Genomic DNA, 17,223 nt, shown 5'->3' with positions numbered 1-17,223 from the left:
GTGTGCATGTGTGTGTGTGAGTGTGACAGAGTGTGAGTGTGACTGAGTGTGTGTGTGACTGAGTGTGTGTGTGAGTGTGACTGAGTGTGTGGGTGAGTGTGACTGAGTGTGAGTGTGACTGTGTGTGAGTGTGACTGTGTGTGAGTGTGACTCAGTGTGTGTGTGAGTGTGTGTGAGTGTGACTGTGTGTGAGTGTGACTGTGTGACTCAGTGTGTGAGTGTGACTGAGTGAGAGTGTGACTGTGTGACTGTGTGTGAGTGTGACTCAGTGTGTGTGTGAGTGTGTGACTCAGTGTGTGTGTGTGTGACTGTGTGTGTGAGTGTGACTGTGTGTGAGTGTGACTGTGTGTGACTGAGTGTGTGTGAGTGTGTGTGTGACTGTGTGTGTGTGTGTGCATGTGTGTGCGTGACTGTGTGTGCATGTGTGTGTGTGACTGTGTGTGTGACTGAGTGTGCATGTGTGTGTGTGAGTGTGACTGAATGTGTGAGTGTGAGTGTGTGTGTGCGTGTGAGTGAGTGTGACTGTGTGTGACTGTGTGTGTGACTGTGTGATTGTGTGAGTGTGTGTGTGTGTGAGTGTGACTGAGTGTGAGTGTGTGAGTGTGTGTGTGAGTGTGTGTGTGAGAGTGTGACTGTGTGTGAGTGTGAGAGTGTGTGACTCAGTGTGAGTGTGACAGTGTGTGAGTGTGACAGTGTGTGAGTGTGACAGTGTGTGAGTGACTGTGAGAGTGTGACTCAGTGTGTGTGCGTGTGACAGTGTGTGAGTGTGAGAATGTGACTCTGTGAGTGTGTGAGTGTGTGTGTGAGTGTGTGACTGTGTGTGTGTGAGTGTGACTGTGTGTGTGACTGTGTGTGAGTGTGACTGTGTGACTCAGTGTGTGAGTGTGACTGAGTGAGAGTGTGACTGTGTGACTGTGTGTGAGTGTGACTCAGTGTGTGTGTGAGTGTGTGACTCAGTGTGTGTGTGTGTGACTGTGTGTGTGAGTGTGACTGTGTGTGAGTGTGACTGTGTGTGACTGAGTGTGTGTGAGTGTGTGTGTGACTGTGTGTGTGTGTGTGCATGTGTGTGCGTGACTGTGTGTGCATGTGTGTGTGTGACTGTGTGTGTGACTGAGTGTGCATGTGTGTGTGTGAGTGTGACTGAATGTGTGAGTGTGAGTGTGTGTGTGCGTGTGAGTGAGTGTGACTGTGTGTGACTGTGTGTGTGACTGTGTGATTGTGTGAGTGTGTGTGTGTGTGAGTGTGACTGAGTGTGAGTGTGTGAGTGTGTGTGTGAGTGTGTGTGTGAGAGTGTGACTGTGTGTGAGTGTGAGAGTGTGTGACTCAGTGTGAGTGTGACAGTGTGTGAGTGTGACAGTGTGTGAGTGTGACAGTGTGTGAGTGACTGTGAGAGTGTGACTCAGTGTGTGTGCGTGTGACAGTGTGTGAGTGTGAGAATGTGACTCTGTGTGTGTGTGAGTGTGTGTGTGAGTGTGTGACTGTGTGTGTGTGAGTGTGACTGTGTGTGTGACTGAGTGTGTGTGTGTGTGACTGTGTGTGTGACTGAGTGTGTGTGTGTGTGACTGAGTGTGTGTGTGTGAGTGTGACTGAGTGTGTGTGAGTGTGTGTGTGACTGAGTGTGTGTGCGTGACTGTGTGTGCATGTGTGTCTGTGACTGTGTGTGCATGTGTGTGTGTGTGACTGTGTGTGTGTGACTGAGCGTGTGAGTGTGACTGAGTGTGTGTGAGTGTGAGTGTGTGTGTGAGTGTGACTGAGTGTGCGTGTGTGTGTGTGAGTGTGACTGTGTGTGAGTGTGTGTGTGTGTGTGTGACTGTGTGAGTGTGTGTGTGTGAGTGTGACTGTGTGTGAGTGTGTGTGAGTGTGACTGTGTGTGTGTGAGAGTGAGTGACTCAGTGTGAGTGTGACAGTGTGTGAGTGTGACAGTGTGTGAGTGAGTGTGAGAGTGTGTGACTCAGTGTGTGTGTGTGTGTGACAGTGTGTGTGACAGTGTGTGTGTGAGTGTGAGAGTGTGACTCAGTGTGTGTGTGCGTGACTCAGTATGTGAGTGTGTGAGTGTGTGAGTGTGACTGTGTGTGAGTGTGACTGTGTGAGTGTGACTGTGTGTGTGACTGAGTGTGACTGAGTGTGTGTGTGTGAGTGTGACTGAGTGTGAGTGTGTGTGTGAGTGTGACTGAGTGTGTGTGTGTGTGAGTGTGACTGTGTGTGAGTGTGTGTGTGTGACTGTGTTTTTGAGTGTGTGTGAGTGTGAGAGTGTGACTCAGTGTGTGTGTGAGTGTGTGTGTGACTGTGTGTGTGACTGAGTGTGTGTGACTGAGTGTGTGTGCGTGACTGTGTGTGCATGTGTGTCTGTGACTGTGTGTGCATGTGTGTGTGTGTGAATGTGTGAGTGTGACTGAGTGTGTGTGAGTGTGACTGAGTGTGAGTGTGTGTGTGTGAGTGTGTGACTGAGTGTGAGTGTGTGTGTGTGAGTGTGACTGTGTGTGAGTGTGTGTGTGTGTGACTGTGTGAGTGTGTGTGTGTGAGTATGACTGAGTGTGTGTGTGAGTGTGTGTGTGTGAGTATGACTGAGTGTGTGTGTGAGTGTGTGTGTGTGTGTTAGTGTGACTGTGTGTGAGTGTGAGAGTGTGACTCTGTGTGTGTGAGTGTGACTGTGTGTGAGTGTGAGAGTGTGACTCAGTATGTGAGTGTGTGACTGTGTGTGTGACTGTGTGTGAGTGTGACTGTGTGTGTGTGACTGAGTGTGACTGTGTGTGTGCATGTGTGTGTGTGAGTGTGTGTGCATGTGTGTGTGACTGAGTGTGCATGTGTGTGACTGTGAGTGTATGTGTGAGTGTGTGTGTGAGTGTGTGTGTGTGTGTGAGTGTGTGTGTGACTATGTGTGACTGTGTGACTGTGTGTGACTGTGTGTGAGTGTGACTGAGTGTGTGTGAGTGTGCGTGACTGTGTGTGTGCGTGACTGTGTGTGTGTGTGTGTGTGTGTGTGTGTGTGTGAGTGTGAGAGTGTTTGACTGTGTGTGTGTGAGTGAGTGTGACTGTGTGTGTGTGAGAGTGTGTGTGAGTGTGACTGAGTGTGAGAGTGTGTGTGAGTGTGACTGAGTGTGAGTGTGTGTGTGAGTGTGACTGAGTGTGAGTGTGAGAGTGTGTGACTCAGTGTGAGTGTGACTCAGTGTGAGTGTGACAGTGTGTGAGTGTGACAGTGTGTGAGTGAGTGTGTTTGTGTGACAGTGTGTGTGACAGTGTGTGTGAGTGTGACTGTGTGTGTGACTGAGTGTGAGTGTGTGTGTGACTGAGTGTGACTGAGTGTGTGTGCATGTGTGTGTGTGAGTGTGTGTGTGTGACTGAGTGTGCATGTGTGTGACTGAGTGTGAGTGTGTGTGTGAGTGTGTGTGTGTGAGTGTGTGTGTGACTGTGTGTGACTGTGTGTGAGTGTGACTATGTGTGTGTGTGACTGAGTGTGTGTGAGTGTGCGTGACTGTGTGTGTGCGTGACTGTTTGTGTGAATGACTGTGTGTGTGAGTGTGTGTGTGTGTGTGTGTGTGTGTGTGTGTGTGAGAGTGTGTGACTGTGTGTGTGTGAGTGAGTGTGACTGAGTGTGTGTGAGTGAGCGTGTCTGTGTGTGTGCGTGACTGTGTGTGTGAGTGTGTGTGTGAGTGTGAGAGTGTGTGACTGTGTGTGTGTGAGTGAGTGTGACTGTGTGAGTGTGACTGTGTGTGAGTGTGAGAGTGTGACTCTGTGTGTTTGAGTGTGTGAGTGTGAGAGTGTGACTCAGTGTGTGAGTGTGTGTGTGACTGAGTGTGACTGTGTGTGTGTGTGAGTGAGTGTGACTGTGTGAGTATGACTGTGTGTGAGTGTGAGAGTGTGACTCTGTGTGTGTGAGAGTGTGACTCTGTGTGTGTGAGTGTGAGTGTGAGAGTGTGACTCAGTGTGTGAGTGTATGTGTGTGACTGAGTGTGAGTGTGTGTGTGAGTGTGACTGAGTGTGTGTGAGTGTCTGTGTGACTGAGTGTGTGTGCGTGACTGTGTGTGCATGTGTGTCTGTGACTGTGTGTGCATGTGTGTGTGTGTGACTGTGTGTGTGTGACTGAGCGTGTGAGTGTGACTGAGTGTGTGTGAGTGTGAGTGTGTGTGTGAGTGTGACTGAGTGTGCGTGTGTGTGTGTGAGTGTGACTGTGTGTGAGTGTGTGCGTGTGTGTGACTGTGTGAGTGTGTGTGTGTGAGAGTGTGACTGTGTGTGAGTGTGTGTGAGTGTGACTGTGTGTGTGTGAGAGTGAGTGACTCAGTGTGAGTGTGACAGTGTGTGAGTGTGACAGTGTGTGAGTGAGTGTGAGAGTGTGTGACTCAGTGTGTGTGTGTGTGTGACAGTGTGTGTGACAGTGTGTGTGTGAGTGTGAGAGTGTGACTCAGTGTGTGTGTGCGTGACTCAGTATGTGAGTGTGTGAGTGTGACTGTGTGTGAGTGTGACTGTGTGAGTGTGACTGTGTGTGTGACTGAGTGTGACTGAGTGTGTGTGTGTGAGTGTGACTGAGTGTGAGTGTGTGTGTGAGTGTGACTGAGTGTGTGTGTGTGTGAGTGTGACTGTGTGTGAGTGTGTGTGTGTGACTGTGTTTTTGAGTGTGTGTGAGTGTGAGAGTGTGTTTTTGAGTGTGACTGTGTGTGAGTGTGTGTGTTTGTGAGTGTGTGTGTGTGAGTGTGACTGAGTGTGAGTGTGTGTGTGTGAGTGTGACCGTGTGTGAGTGTGAGAGTGTGTGACTCAGTGTGTGTGTGTGTGACAGTGTGTGTGACAGTGTGTGTGTGAGTGTGACTGTGTGTGAGTGTGAGAATGTGACTCTGTGTGTGTGTGAGTGTGTGTGTGAATGTGTGTGACTGTGTGTGTGTGAGTGTGACTGTGTGTGTGACTGAGTGTGTGTGTGTGTGACTGTGTGTGTGACTGAGTGTGTGTGTGTGTGACTGAGTGTGTGTGTGAGTGTGACTGAGTGTGTGTGAGTGTGTGTGTGACTGAGTGTGTATGCGTGACTGTGTGTGCATGTGTGTCTGTGACTGTGTGTGCATGTGTGTGTGTGTGACTGTGTGTGTGTGAGTGTGTGTGTGAGTGTGACTGAGTGTGCGTGTGTGTGTGTGAGTGTGACTGTGTGTGAGTGTGTGTGTGTGTGACTGTGTGAGTGTGTGTGTGTGTGAGTGTGACTGTGTGTGAGTGTGACTGTGTGTGTGTGAGAGTGAGTGACTCAGTGTGAGTGTGACAGTGTGTGAGTGTGACAGTGTGTGAGTGAGTGTGAGAGTGTGTGACTCAGTGTGTGTGTGTGTGACAGTGTGTGTGACAGTGTGTGTGTGAGTGTGAGAGTGTGACTCAGTGTGTGTGTGCGTGACTCAGTATGTGAGTGTGTGAGTGTGACTGTGTGAGTGTGACTGTGTGTGACTGAGTGTGACTGAGTGTGTGTGTGTGAGTGTGACTGAGTGTGAGTGTGTGTGAGTGTGACTGAGTGTGTGTGTGTGTGAGTGTGATTGTGTGTGAGTGTGTGTGTGTGACTGTGTTTTTGAGTGTGTGTGAGTGTGAGAGTGTGACTCAGTGTGTGTGTGAGTGTGTGTGTGACTGTGTGTGAGTGTGACTGTGTGTGTGACTGAGTGTGTGTGAGTGTGTGTGTGACTGAGTGTGTGTGCGTGACTGTGTGTGCATGTGTGTCTGTGACTGTGTGTGCATGTGTGTGTGTGTGAATGTGTGAGTGTGACTGAGTGTGTGTGAGTGTGTGTGTGAGTGTGACTGAGTGTGAGTGTGTGTGTGTGAGTGTGTGACTGAGTGTGAGTGTGTGTGTGTGAGTGTGAGTGTGTGTGTGTGAGTGTGACTGTGTGTGCATGTGTGTGTGTGTGACTGTGTGAGTGTGTGTGTGTGAGTATGACTGAGTGTGTGTGTGAGTGTGTGTGTGTGAGTATGACTGAGTGTGTGTGTGAGTGTGTGTGTGTGTTAGTGTGACTGTGTGTGAGTGTGAGAGTGTGACTCTGTGTGTGTGAGTGTGACTGTGTGTGAGTGTGAGAGTGTGACTCAGTATGTGAGTGTGTGACTGTGTGTGTGACTGTGTGTGAGTGTGACTGTGTGTGTGTGACTGAGTGTGACTGTGTGTGTGCATGTGTGTGTGTGAGTGTGTGTGCATGTGTGTGTGACTGAGTGTGCATGTGTGTGACTGTGAGTGTATGTGTGAGTGTGTGTGTGAGTGTGTGTGTGTGTGTGAGTGTGTGTGTGACTATGTGTGACTGTGTGACTGTGTGTGACTGTGTGTGATTGTGACTGAGTGTGTGTGAGTGTGCGTGACTGTGTGTGTGCGTGACTGTGTGTGTGTGTGTGTGTGTGTGTGTGTGAGTGTGAGAGTGTTTGACTGTGTGTGTGTGAGTGAGTGTGACTGTGAGTGTGACTGTGTGTGTGTGAGAGTGTGTGTGAGTGTGACTGAGTGTGAGAGTGTGTGTGAGTGTGACTGAGTGTGAGTGTGTGTGTGAGTGTGACTGAGTGTGAGTGTGAGAGTGTGTGACTCAGTGTGAGTGTGACTCAGTGTGAGTGTGACAGTGTGTGAGTGTGACAGTGTGTGAGTGAGTGTGTTTGTGTGACAGTGTGTGTGACAGTGTGTGTGAGTGTGACTGTGTGTGTGACTGAGTGTGAGTGTGTGTGTGACTGAGTGTGACTGAGTGTGTGTGCATGTGTGTGTGTGAGTGTGTGTGTGTGACTGAGTGTGCATGTGTGTGACTGAGTGTGAGTGTGTGTGTGAGTGTGTGTGTGAGTGTGTGTGTGTGAGTGTGTGTGTGACTGTGTGTGACTGTGTGTGAGTGTGACTATGTGTGTGTGTGACTGAGTGTGCATGTGTGTGACTGAGTGTGAGTGTGTGTGTGAGTGTGTGTGTGAGTGTGTGTGTGTGAGTGTGTGTGTGACTGTGTGTGACTGTGTGTGAGTGTGACTATGTGTGTGTGTGACTGAGTGTGTGTGAGTGTGCGTCACTGTGTGTGTGTGTGACTGTTTGTGTGAATGACTGTGTGTGTGAGTGTGTGTGAGTGTGAGAGTGTGTGACTGTGTGTGTGTGAGTGTGACTGTGTGTGTGACTGAGTGTGTGTGTGTGTGACTTTGTGTGTGACTGAGTGTGTGTGTGTGACTGAGTGTGTGTGTGTGAGTGTGACTGTGTGTGAGTGTGTGTGTGACTGAGTGTGTATGCGTGACTGTGTGTGCATGTGTGTCTGTGACTGTGTGTGCATGTGTGTGTGTGTGACTGTGTGTGTGTGTGAGTGTGACTGTGTGTGAGTGTGTGTGTGTGTGTGACTGTGTGAGTGTGTGTGTGTGTGAGTGTGACTGTGTGTGAGTGTGACTCAGTGTGTGTGTGAGAGTGAGTGACTCAGTGTGAGTGTGACAGTGTGTGAGTGTGACAGTGTGTGAGTGAGTGTGAGAGTGTGTGACTCAGTGTGTGTGTGTGTGACAGTGTGTGTGACAGTGTGTGTGTGAGTGTGAGAGTGTGACTCAGTGTGTGTGTGCGTGACTCAGTATGTGAGTGTGTGAGTGTGTGAGTGTGACTGTGTGTGAGTGTGACTGTGTGAGTGTGACTGTGTGTGACTGAGTGTGACTGAGTGTGTGTGTGTGAGTGTGACTGAGTGTGAGTGTGTGTGTGAGTGTGACTGAGTGTGTGTGTGTGTGAGTGTGATTGTGTGTGAGTGTGTGTGTGTGACTGTGTTTTTGAGTGTGTGTGAGTGTGAGAGTGTGACTCAGTGTGTGTGTGAGTGTGTGTGTGACTGTGTGTGAGTGTGACTGTGTGTGTGACTGAGTGTGTGTGAGTGTGTGTGTGACTGAGTGTGTGTGCGTGACTGTGTGTGCATGTGTGTCTGTGACTGTGTGTGCATGTGTGTGTGTGTGAATGTGTGAGTGTGACTGAGTGTGTGTGAGTGTGTGTGTGAGTGTGACTGAGTGTGAGTGTGTGTGTGTGAGTGTGTGACTGAGTGTGAGTGTGTGTGTGTGAGTGTGACTGTGTGTGCATGTGTGTGTGTGTGACTGTGTGAGTGTGTGTGTGTGAGTATGACTGAGTGTGTGTGTGAGTGTGTGTGTGTGAGTATGACTGAGTGTGTGTGTGAGTGTGTGTGTGTGTTAGTGTGACTGTGTGTGAGTGTGAGAGTGTGACTCAGTATGTGAGTGTGTGACTGTGTGTGTGACTGTGTGTGAGTGTGACTGTGTGTGTGTGACTGAGTGTGACTGTGTGTGTGCATGTGTGTGTGTGAGTGTGTGTGCATGTGTGTGTGACTGAGTGTGCATGTGTGTGACTGTGAGTGTATGTGTGAGTGTGTGTGTGAGTGTGTGTGTGTGTGTGAGTGTGTGTGTGACTATGTGTGACTGTGTGACTGTGTGTGATTGTGTGTGAGTGTGACTGAGTGTGTGTGAGTGTGCGTGACTGTGTGTGTGCGTGACTGTGTGTGTGTGTGTGTGTGTGTGTGTGAGTGTGAGAGTGTTTGACTGTGTGTGTGTGAGTGAGTGTGACTGTGAGTGTGACTGTGTGTGTGTGAGAGTGTGTGTGAGTGTGACTGAGTGTGAGAGTGTGTGTGAGTGTGACTGAGTGTGAGTGTGTGTGTGAGTGTGACTGAGTGTGAGTGTGAGAGTGTGTGACTCAGTGTGAGTGTGACTCAGTGTGAGTGTGACAGTGTGTGAGTGTGACAGTGTGTGAGTGAGTGTGTTTGTGTGACAGTGTGTGTGAGTGTGACTGAGTGGGAGAGTGTGTGTGAGTGTGACTGAGTGTGAGTGTGTGTGTGTGAGTGTGACTGAGTGTGAGTGTGAGAGTGTGTGACTCAGTGTGAGTGTGACAGTGTGTGAGTGTGACAGTGTGTGAGTGAGTGTGAGAGTGTGTGACTCAGTGTGTGTGACAGTGTGTGTGAGTGTGACTGTGTGTGAGTGTGAGAGTGTGACTCAGTGTGTGTGAGTGTGACTGTGTGTGAGTGTGAGAGTGTGACTCAGTGTGTGTGAGCGTGACTGTGTGTGAGTGTGAGAGTGTGACTCAGTGTGTGTGAGTGTGACTGTGTGTGAGTGTGAGAGTGTGACTGTGTGTGTGACTGTGTGTGAGTGTGACTGTGTGTGTGTGAGTGTGAGTGTGTGTGTGAGTGTGACTGTGTGTGTGACTGTGTGTGAGTGTGACTGTGTGTGTGAGTGTGTGTGACTGTGACTGTGTGTGAGTGTGACTGTGTGTGAGTGTGAGAGTGTGACTCAGTGTGTGTGAGTGTGACTGTGTGTGAGTGTGAGAGTGTGACTCAGTGTGTGCGAGTGTGACTGTGTGTGAGTGTGAGAGTGTGACTCAGTGTGTGTGAGTGTGACTGTGTGTGAGTGTGAGAGTGTGACTGTGTGTGTGACTGTGTGTGAGTGTGAGTGTGTGTGTGAGTGTGACTGTGTGTGTGATTGTGTGTGTGAGTGTGTGTGACTGTGTGTGACTGTGTGTGAGTGTGACTGTGTGTGTGAGTGTGTGTGACTGTGACTGTGTGTGAGTGAGACTGTGTGTGAGTGTGTGTGTGACTGTGTGTGTGAGTGTGACTGAGTGTGAGTGTGTGAGTGTGACTGTGTGTGAGTGTGAGAGTGTGTGACTCAGTGTGAGTGTGACAGTGTGTGAGTGTGACAGTGTGTGAGTGAGTGTGAGAGTGTGTGACTCAGTGTGTGTGTGTGACAGTGTGTGTGTGAGTGTGACTGTGTGTGAGTGTGACTGTGTGTGAGAGTGTGTGAGTGTGTGTGAGTGTGACTGTGTGTGAGTGTGAGAGTGTGACTCAGTGTGTGTGAGTGTAACTGTGTGTTAGTGTGACTGTGTAACTCAGTGTGTGTGTGTGAGTGTGTGTGAGTGTGACTGTGTGTGACTGTGTGTGAGTGTGACTGTGTGTGAGTGTGTGTGAGTGTGACTCAGTATGTGTGTGAGTGTGTGTGAGTGTGACGGTGTGTGAGTGTGAGAGTGTGACTCAGTGTGTGTGTGTGACTGTGTGTGTGTGTGTGACTGTGTGTGTGACTGAGTGTGTGTGAGTGTGTGTTTGACTGAGTGTGTGTGTGTGCATGACTGTGTGTGCATGTGTGTGTGACTGTGTGTGCATGTGTGTGTGTGTGACTGTGTGTGTGTGACTGAGCGTTTGTGTGTGTGAGTGTGACTGAGTGTGTGTGTGAGTGTGAGTGTGTGTGTGTGAGTGTGACTGAGTGTGAGTGTGTGTGTGAGTGTGACTGTGTGTGACTGTGTGTGAGTGTGACTCAGTGTGTGTGTGAGAGTGAGTGACTCAGTGTGAGTGTGACAGTGTGTGAGTGTGACAGTGTGTGAGTGAGTGTGAGAGTGTGTGACTCAGTGTGTGTGTGTGTGACAGTGTGTGTGACAGTGTGTGTGTGAGTGTGAGAGTGTGACTCAGTGTGTGTGTGCGTGACTCAGTATGTGAGTGTGTGAGTGTGTGAGTGTGACTGTGTGTGAGTGTGACTGTGTGAGTGTGACTGTGTGTGACTGAGTGTGACTGAGTGTGTGTGTGTGAGTGTGACTGAGTGTGAGTGTGTGTGTGAGTGTGACTGAGTGTGTGTGTGTGTGAGTGTGATTGTGTGTGAGTGTGTGTGTGTGACTGTGTTTTTGAGTGTGTGTGAGTGTGAGAGTGTGACTCAGTGTGTGTGTGAGTGTGTGTGTGACTGTGTGTGAGTGTGACTGTGTGTGTGACTGAGTGTGTGTGAGTGTGTGTGTGACTGAGTGTGTGTGCGTGACTGTGTGTGCATGTGTGTCTGTGACTGTGTGTGCATGTGTGTGTGTGTGTGAATGTGTGAGTGTGACTGAGTGTGTGTGAGTGTGTGTGTGAGTGTGACTGAGTGTGAGTGTGTGTGTGTGAGTGTGTGACTGAGTGTGAGTGTGTGTGTGTGAGTGTGACTGTGTGTGCATGTGTGTGTGTGTGACTGTGTGAGTGTGTGTGTGTGAGTATGACTGAGTGTGTGTGTGAGTGTGTGTGTGTGAGTATGACTGAGTGTGTGTGTGAGTGTGTGTGTGTGTTAGTGTGACTGTGTGTGAGTGTGAGAGTGTGACTCAGTATGTGAGTGTGTGACTGTGTGTGTGACTGTGTGTGAGTGTGACTGTGTGTGTGTGACTGAGTGTGACTGTGTGTGTGCATGTGTGTGTGTGAGTGTGTGTGCATGTGTGTGTGACTGAGTGTGCATGTGTGTGACTGTGAGTGTATGTGTGAGTGTGTGTGTGAGTGTGTGTGTGTGTGTGAGTGTGTGTGTGACTATGTGTGACTGTGTGACTGTGTGTGATTGTGTGTGAGTGTGACTGAGTGTGTGTGAGTGTGCGTGACTGTGTGTGTGCGTGACTGTGTGTGTGTGTGTGTGTGTGTGTGTGTGAGTGTGAGAGTGTTTGACTGTGTGTGTGTGAGTGAGTGTGACTGTGAGTGTGACTGTGTGTGTGTGAGAGTGTGTGTGAGTGTGACTGAGTGTGAGAGTGTGTGTGAGTGTGACTGAGTGTGAGTGTGTGTGTGAGTGTGACTGAGTGTGAGTGTGAGAGTGTGTGACTCAGTGTGAGTGTGACTCAGTGTGAGTGTGACAGTGTGTGAGTGTGACAGTGTGTGAGTGAGTGTGTTTGTGTGACAGTGTGTGTGACAGTGTGTGTGAGTGTGACTGTGTGTGTGACTGAGTGTGAGTGTGTGTGTGACTGAGTGTGACTGAGTGTGTGTGCATGTGTGTGTGTGAGTGTGTGTGTGTGACTGAGTGTGCATGTGTGTGACTGAGTGTGAGTGTGTGTGTGAGTGTGTGTGTGAGTGTGTGTGTGTGAGTGTGTGTGTGACTGTGTGTGACTGTGTGTGAGTGTGACTATGTGTGTGTGTGACTGAGTGTGTGTGAGTGTGTGTGCGTGACTGTTTGTGTGAATGACTGTGTGTGTGAGTGTGTGTGTGTGTGTGAGTGTGAGAGTGTGTGACTGTGTGTGTGTGAGTGAGTGTGACTGAGTGTGTGTGAGTGAGCGTGTCTGTGTGTGTGCGTGACTGTGTGTGTGAGTGTGTGTGTGAGTGTGAGAGTGTGTGACTGTGTGTGTGTGAGTGAGTGTGACTGTGTGAGTGTGACTGTGTGTGAGTGTGAGAGTGTGACTCTGTGTGTGTGAGTGTGTGAGTGTGAGAGTGTGACTCAGTGTGTGAGTGTGTGTGTGACTGAGTGTGACTGTGTGTGTGTGTGAGTGAGTGTGACTGTGTGAGTGTGACTGTGTGTGAGTGTGAGAGTGTGACTCTGTGTGTGTGAGAGTGTGACTCTGTGTGTGTGAGTGTGAGTGTGTGAGTGTGAGAGTGTGACTCAGTGTGTGAGTGTATTGTGTGACTGAGTGTGAGTGTGTGTGAGTGTGACTGAGTGTGTGTGAGTGTGTGTGTGACTGAGTGTGTGTGCGTGACTGTGTGTGCATGTGTGTCTGTGACTGTGTGTGCATGTGTGTGTGTGTGACTGTGTGTGTGTGACTGAGCGTGTGAGTGTGACTGAGTGTGTGTGAGTGTGAGTGTGTGTGTGAGTGTGACTGAGTGTGCGTGTGTGTGTGTGAGTGTGACTGTGTGTGAGTGTGTGTGTGTGTGTGACTGTGTGAGTGTGTGTGTGTGAGAGTGTGACTGTGTGTGAGTGTGTGTGAGTGTGACTGTGTGTGTGTGAGAGTGAGTGACTCAGTGTGAGTGACAGTGTGTGAGTGTGACAGTGTGTGAGTGAGTGTGAGAGTGTGTGACTCAGTGTGTGTGTGTGTGACAGTGTGTGTGACAGTGTGTGTGTGAGTGTGAGAGTGTGACTCAGTGTGTGTGTGCGTGACTCAGTATGTGAGTGCGTGAGTGTGACTGTGTGTGAGTGTGACTGTGTGAGTGTGACTGTGTGTGTGACTGAGTGTGACTGAGTGTGTGTGTGTGAGTGTGACTGAGTGTGAGTGTGTGTGTGAGTGTGACTGAGTGTGTGTGTGTGTGAGTGTGACTGTGTGTGAGTGTGTGTGTGTGAGTGTGACTGAGTGTGAGAGTGTGTGTGTGAGTGTGACCGTGTGTGAGTGTGAGAGTGTGTGACTCAGTGTGTGTGTGTGTGACAGTGTGTGTGTGTGTGACTGTGTGTGAGTGTGAGAGTGTGACTCTGTGTGTGTGAGTGTGAGAGTGTGACTCTGTGTGTGTGAGTGTGACTGTGTGTGTGCATTTGTGTGTGTGAGTGTGTGTGCATGTGTGTGTGACTGTGTGTGACTATTTGTGACTGTGTGACTGTGTGTGACTGTGTGTGAGTGTGACTATGTGTGTGTGTGACTGAGTGTGTGTGAGTGTGCGTGACTGTGTGTGTGCGTGACTGTGTGTGTGAGTGTGTGTGTGTGTGTGAGTGTGAGAGTGTTTGACTGTGTGTGTGTGAGTGAGTGTGACTGTGAGTGTGACTGTGTGTGTGAGAGTGTGTGTGAGTGTGACTGAGTGTGAGTGTGTGTGTGTGAGTGTGACTGAGTGTGAGTGTGAGAGTGTGTGACTCAGTGTGAGTGTGACTCAGTGTGTGTGTGACAGTGTGTGAGTGTGACAGTGTGTGAGTGAGTGTGTGTGTGTGACGGTGTGTGTGAGACAGTGTGTGTGAGAGTGTGACTCAGTGTGTGTGTGTGTGAGTGTGAGAGTGTGACTCAGTATGTGAGTGTGTGAGTGTGTGACTGTGTTTGTGACTGAGTGTGACTGTGTGTGTGTGACTGAGTGTGACTGAGTGTGACTGAGTGTGTGTGCATGTGTGTGTGTGAGTGTGTGTGCATGTGTGTGTGCGTGACTGTGTGTGTGTGACTGAGTGTGCATGTGTATGTGACTGAGTGTGCATGTGTGTGACTGAGTGTGAGTGTGTGTGTGAGTGTGTGTGTGTGTGAGTGTGTGTGTGTGTGAGTGTGTGTGTGACTATGTGTGACTGTGTGACTGTGTGTGACTGTGTGTGAGTGTGACTATGTGTGTGTGTGACTGAGTGTGTGTGAGTGTGCGTGACTGTGTGTGTGCGTGACTGTGTGTGCGTGACTGTGTGTGTGAGTGTGTGTGTGTGTGTGAGTGTGTGTGTGTGTGTGAGTGTGAGAGTGTGACTGTGTGTGTGTGAGTGAGTGTGACTGTGTGTGTGTGAGTGTGTGTGAGTGTGACTGAGTGGGAGAGTGTGTGTGAGTGTGACTGAGTGTGAGTGTGTGTGTGTGAGTGTGACTGAGTGTGAGTGTGAGAGTGTGTGACTCAGTGTGAGTGTGACAGTGTGTGAGTGTGACAGTGTGTGAGTGAGTGTGAGAGTGTGTGACTCAGTGTGTGTGACAGTGTGTGTGAGTGTGACTGTGTGTGAGTGTGAGAGTGTGACTCAGTGTGTGTGAGTGTGACTGTGTGTGAGTGTGAGAGTGTGACTCAGTGTGTGTGAGCGTGACTGTGTGTGAGTGTGAGAGTGTGACTCAGTGTGTGTGAGTGTGACTGTGTGTGAGTGTGAGAGTGTGACTGTGTGTGTGACTGTGTGTGAGTGTGACTGTGTGTGTGTGAGTGTGAGTGTGTGTGTGAGTGTGACTGTGTGTGTGACTGTGTGTGAGTGTGACTGTGTGTGTGAGTGTGTGTGACTGTGACTGTGTGTGAGTGTGACTGTGTGTGAGTGTGAGAGTGTGACTCAGTGTGTGTGAGTGTGACTGTGTGTGAGTGTGAGAGTGTGACTCAGTGTGTGCGAGTGTGACTGTGTGTGAGTGTGAGGGTGTGACTCAGTGTGTGTGAGTGTGACTGTGTGTGAGTGTGAGAGTGTGACTGTGTGTGTGACTGTGTGTGAGTGTGAGTGTGTGTGTGAGTGTGACTGTGTGTGTGATTGTGTGTGTGAGTGTGTGTGACTGTGTGTGACTGTGTGTGACTGTGACTGTGTGTGTGAGTGTGTGTGAGTGTGTGTGACTGTGACTGTGTGTGAGTGAGACTGTGTGTGAGTGTGTGTGTGACTGTGTGTGTGAGTGTGACTGAGTGTGAGTGTGTGAGTGTGACTGTGTGTGAGTGTGAGAGTGTGTGACTCAGTGTGAGTGTGACAGTGTGTGAGTGTGACAGTGTGTGAGTGAGTGTGAGAGTGTGTGACTCAGTGTGTGTGTGTGACAGTGTGTGTGTGAGTGTGACTGTGTGTGAGTGTGACTGTGTGTGAGTGTGACAGTGTGTGTGTGAGTGTGAGAGTGTGTGAGTGTGTGTGAGTGTGACTGTGTGTGAGTGTGAGAGTGTGACTCAGTGTGTGTGAGTGTAACTGTGTGTTAGTGTGACTGTGTAACTCAGTGTGTGTGTGTGAGTGTGTGTGAGTGTGACTGTGTGTGACTGTGTGTGAGTGTGACTGTGTGTGAGTGTGTGTGAGTGTGACTCAGTATGTGTGTGAGTGTGTGTGAGTGTGACGGTGTGTGAGTGTGAGAGTGTGACTCAGTGTGTGTGTGTGACTGTGTGTGTGTGTGTGACTGTGTGTGTGACTGAGTGTGTGTGAGTGTGTGTTTGACTGAGTGTGTGTGTGTGCATGACTGTGTGTGCATGTGTGTGTGACTGTGTGTGCATGTGTGTGTGTGTGACTGAGCGTTTGTGTGTGTGAGTGTGACTGAGTGTGTGTGTGAGTGTGAGTGTGTGTGTGTGAGTGTGACTGAGTGTGAGTGTGTGTGTGAGTGTGACTGTGTGTGACTGTGTGTGAGTGTGACTCAGTGTGTGTGTGTGACTGTGTGTGAGTGTGACTCTGTGTGTGCGTGTGTGTGTGTGACTGTGTGTGACTGTGTATGAGTGTGAGAGTGTGACTCTGTGTAAGTGTGTGTGTGTGTGAGTGTGACTGAGTGTGAGTGTGTGTGACTGTGTGTGAGTGTGTCTGTGTGTGAGTGTGAGAGTGTGTGACTCAGTGTGAGTGTGACTCAGTGTGAGTGTGACAGTGTGTGAGTGTGACAGTGTGTGAGTGACTGTGAGAGTGTGACTCAGTGTGTGTGAGTGTGACAGTGTGTGAGTGACTGTGAGAGTGTGACTCAGTGTGTGTGAGTGTGACAGTGTGTGAGTGTGAGAGTGTGACTCAGTGTGTGTGTGAGTGTGTGTGTGACTGTGAGTGTGACTGTGTGTGTGACTGAGTGTGTGTGAGTGTGTGTGTGACTGAGTGTGTGTGCGTGACTGTGTGTGCATGTGTGTCTGTGACTGTGTGTGCATGTGTGTGTGTGTGACTGTGTGAGTGTGACTGAGTGTGTGTGAGTGTGAATGTGTGTGTGAGTGTGACTGAGTGTGAGTGTGTGTGTGTGAGTGTGTGACTGAGTGTGAGTGTGTGTGTGTGAGTGTGACTGTGTGTGAGTGTGTGTGTGACTGTGTGAGTGTGTGTGTGTGAGTATGACTGAGTGTGTGTGTGAGTGTGTGTGTGTTAGTGTGACTGTGTGTGAGTGTGAGAGTGTGACTCTGTGTGTGTGAGTGTGACTGTGTGACTGTGTGAGAGTGTGACTCAGTAAGTGAGTGTGTGACTGTGTGTGTGACTGTGTGTGAGTGTGACTGTGTGTGTTTGACTGAGTGTGACTTGTGTGTGCATGTGTGTGTGTGAGTGTGTGTGCATGTGTGTGTGAGTGTGTGTGTGAGTGTGACTGTGTGTGAGTGTTTCTGTGTGTGAGTGTGACTGTGTGTGTGACTCAGTGTGAGTGTGACTCAGTGTGAGTGTGACAGTGTGTGAGTGTGACAGTGTGTGAGTGACTGTGAGAGTGTGACTCAGTGTGTGTGAGTGTGACAGTGTGTGAGTGACTGTGAGAGTGTGACTCAGTGTGTGTGAGTGTGACTGTGTGTGAGTGTGAGAGTGTGACTCAGTGTGTGTGAGTGTGACTGTGTGTGAGTGTGAGAGTGTGACTCAGTGTGTGAGTGTGTGTGTGACTGAGTGTGAGTGTGTGAGTGTGTGTGTGACTGAGTGTGAGTGTGTGTGTGAGTGTGTGTGTGTGAGTGTGACTGAGTGAGTGTGACTGTGACTGAGTGTGAGTGTGACTGTGACTGAGTGTGAGTGTGACTGTGACTGAGTGTGAGTGTGTGTGTGAGTGCGTGTGTGAGTGTGACTGAGTGTGTGTGAGTGTGACTGTGTGTGTGTGTGAGACAGTGTGTGTGTGTGACAGTGTGTGTGTGACAGTGTGTGAGTGTGACTGTGTGTGACTGAGTGTGCATGTGTGTGTGTGAGTGTGACAGAGTGTGAGTGTGACTGAGTGTGTGTGTGACTGAGTGTGTGTGTGAGTGTGAGTGTGACTCAGTGTGTGTGTGAGTGTGACTGAGTGTGAGTGTGACTGTGTGTGAGTGTGACTGTGTGTGAGTG

Source organism: Chiloscyllium plagiosum, unplaced genomic scaffold (assembly GCF_037043375.1).
Source record: "Chiloscyllium plagiosum isolate Xiang-an unplaced genomic scaffold, Cpla_swu_hap1 HiC_scaffold_42, whole genome shotgun sequence".
Classification (NCBI taxonomy): domain Eukaryota; kingdom Metazoa; phylum Chordata; class Chondrichthyes; order Orectolobiformes; family Hemiscylliidae; genus Chiloscyllium; species Chiloscyllium plagiosum.
The sequence above is the reverse complement of the archived record's forward strand: the minus strand, read 5'-3'. Positions refer to the sequence as shown.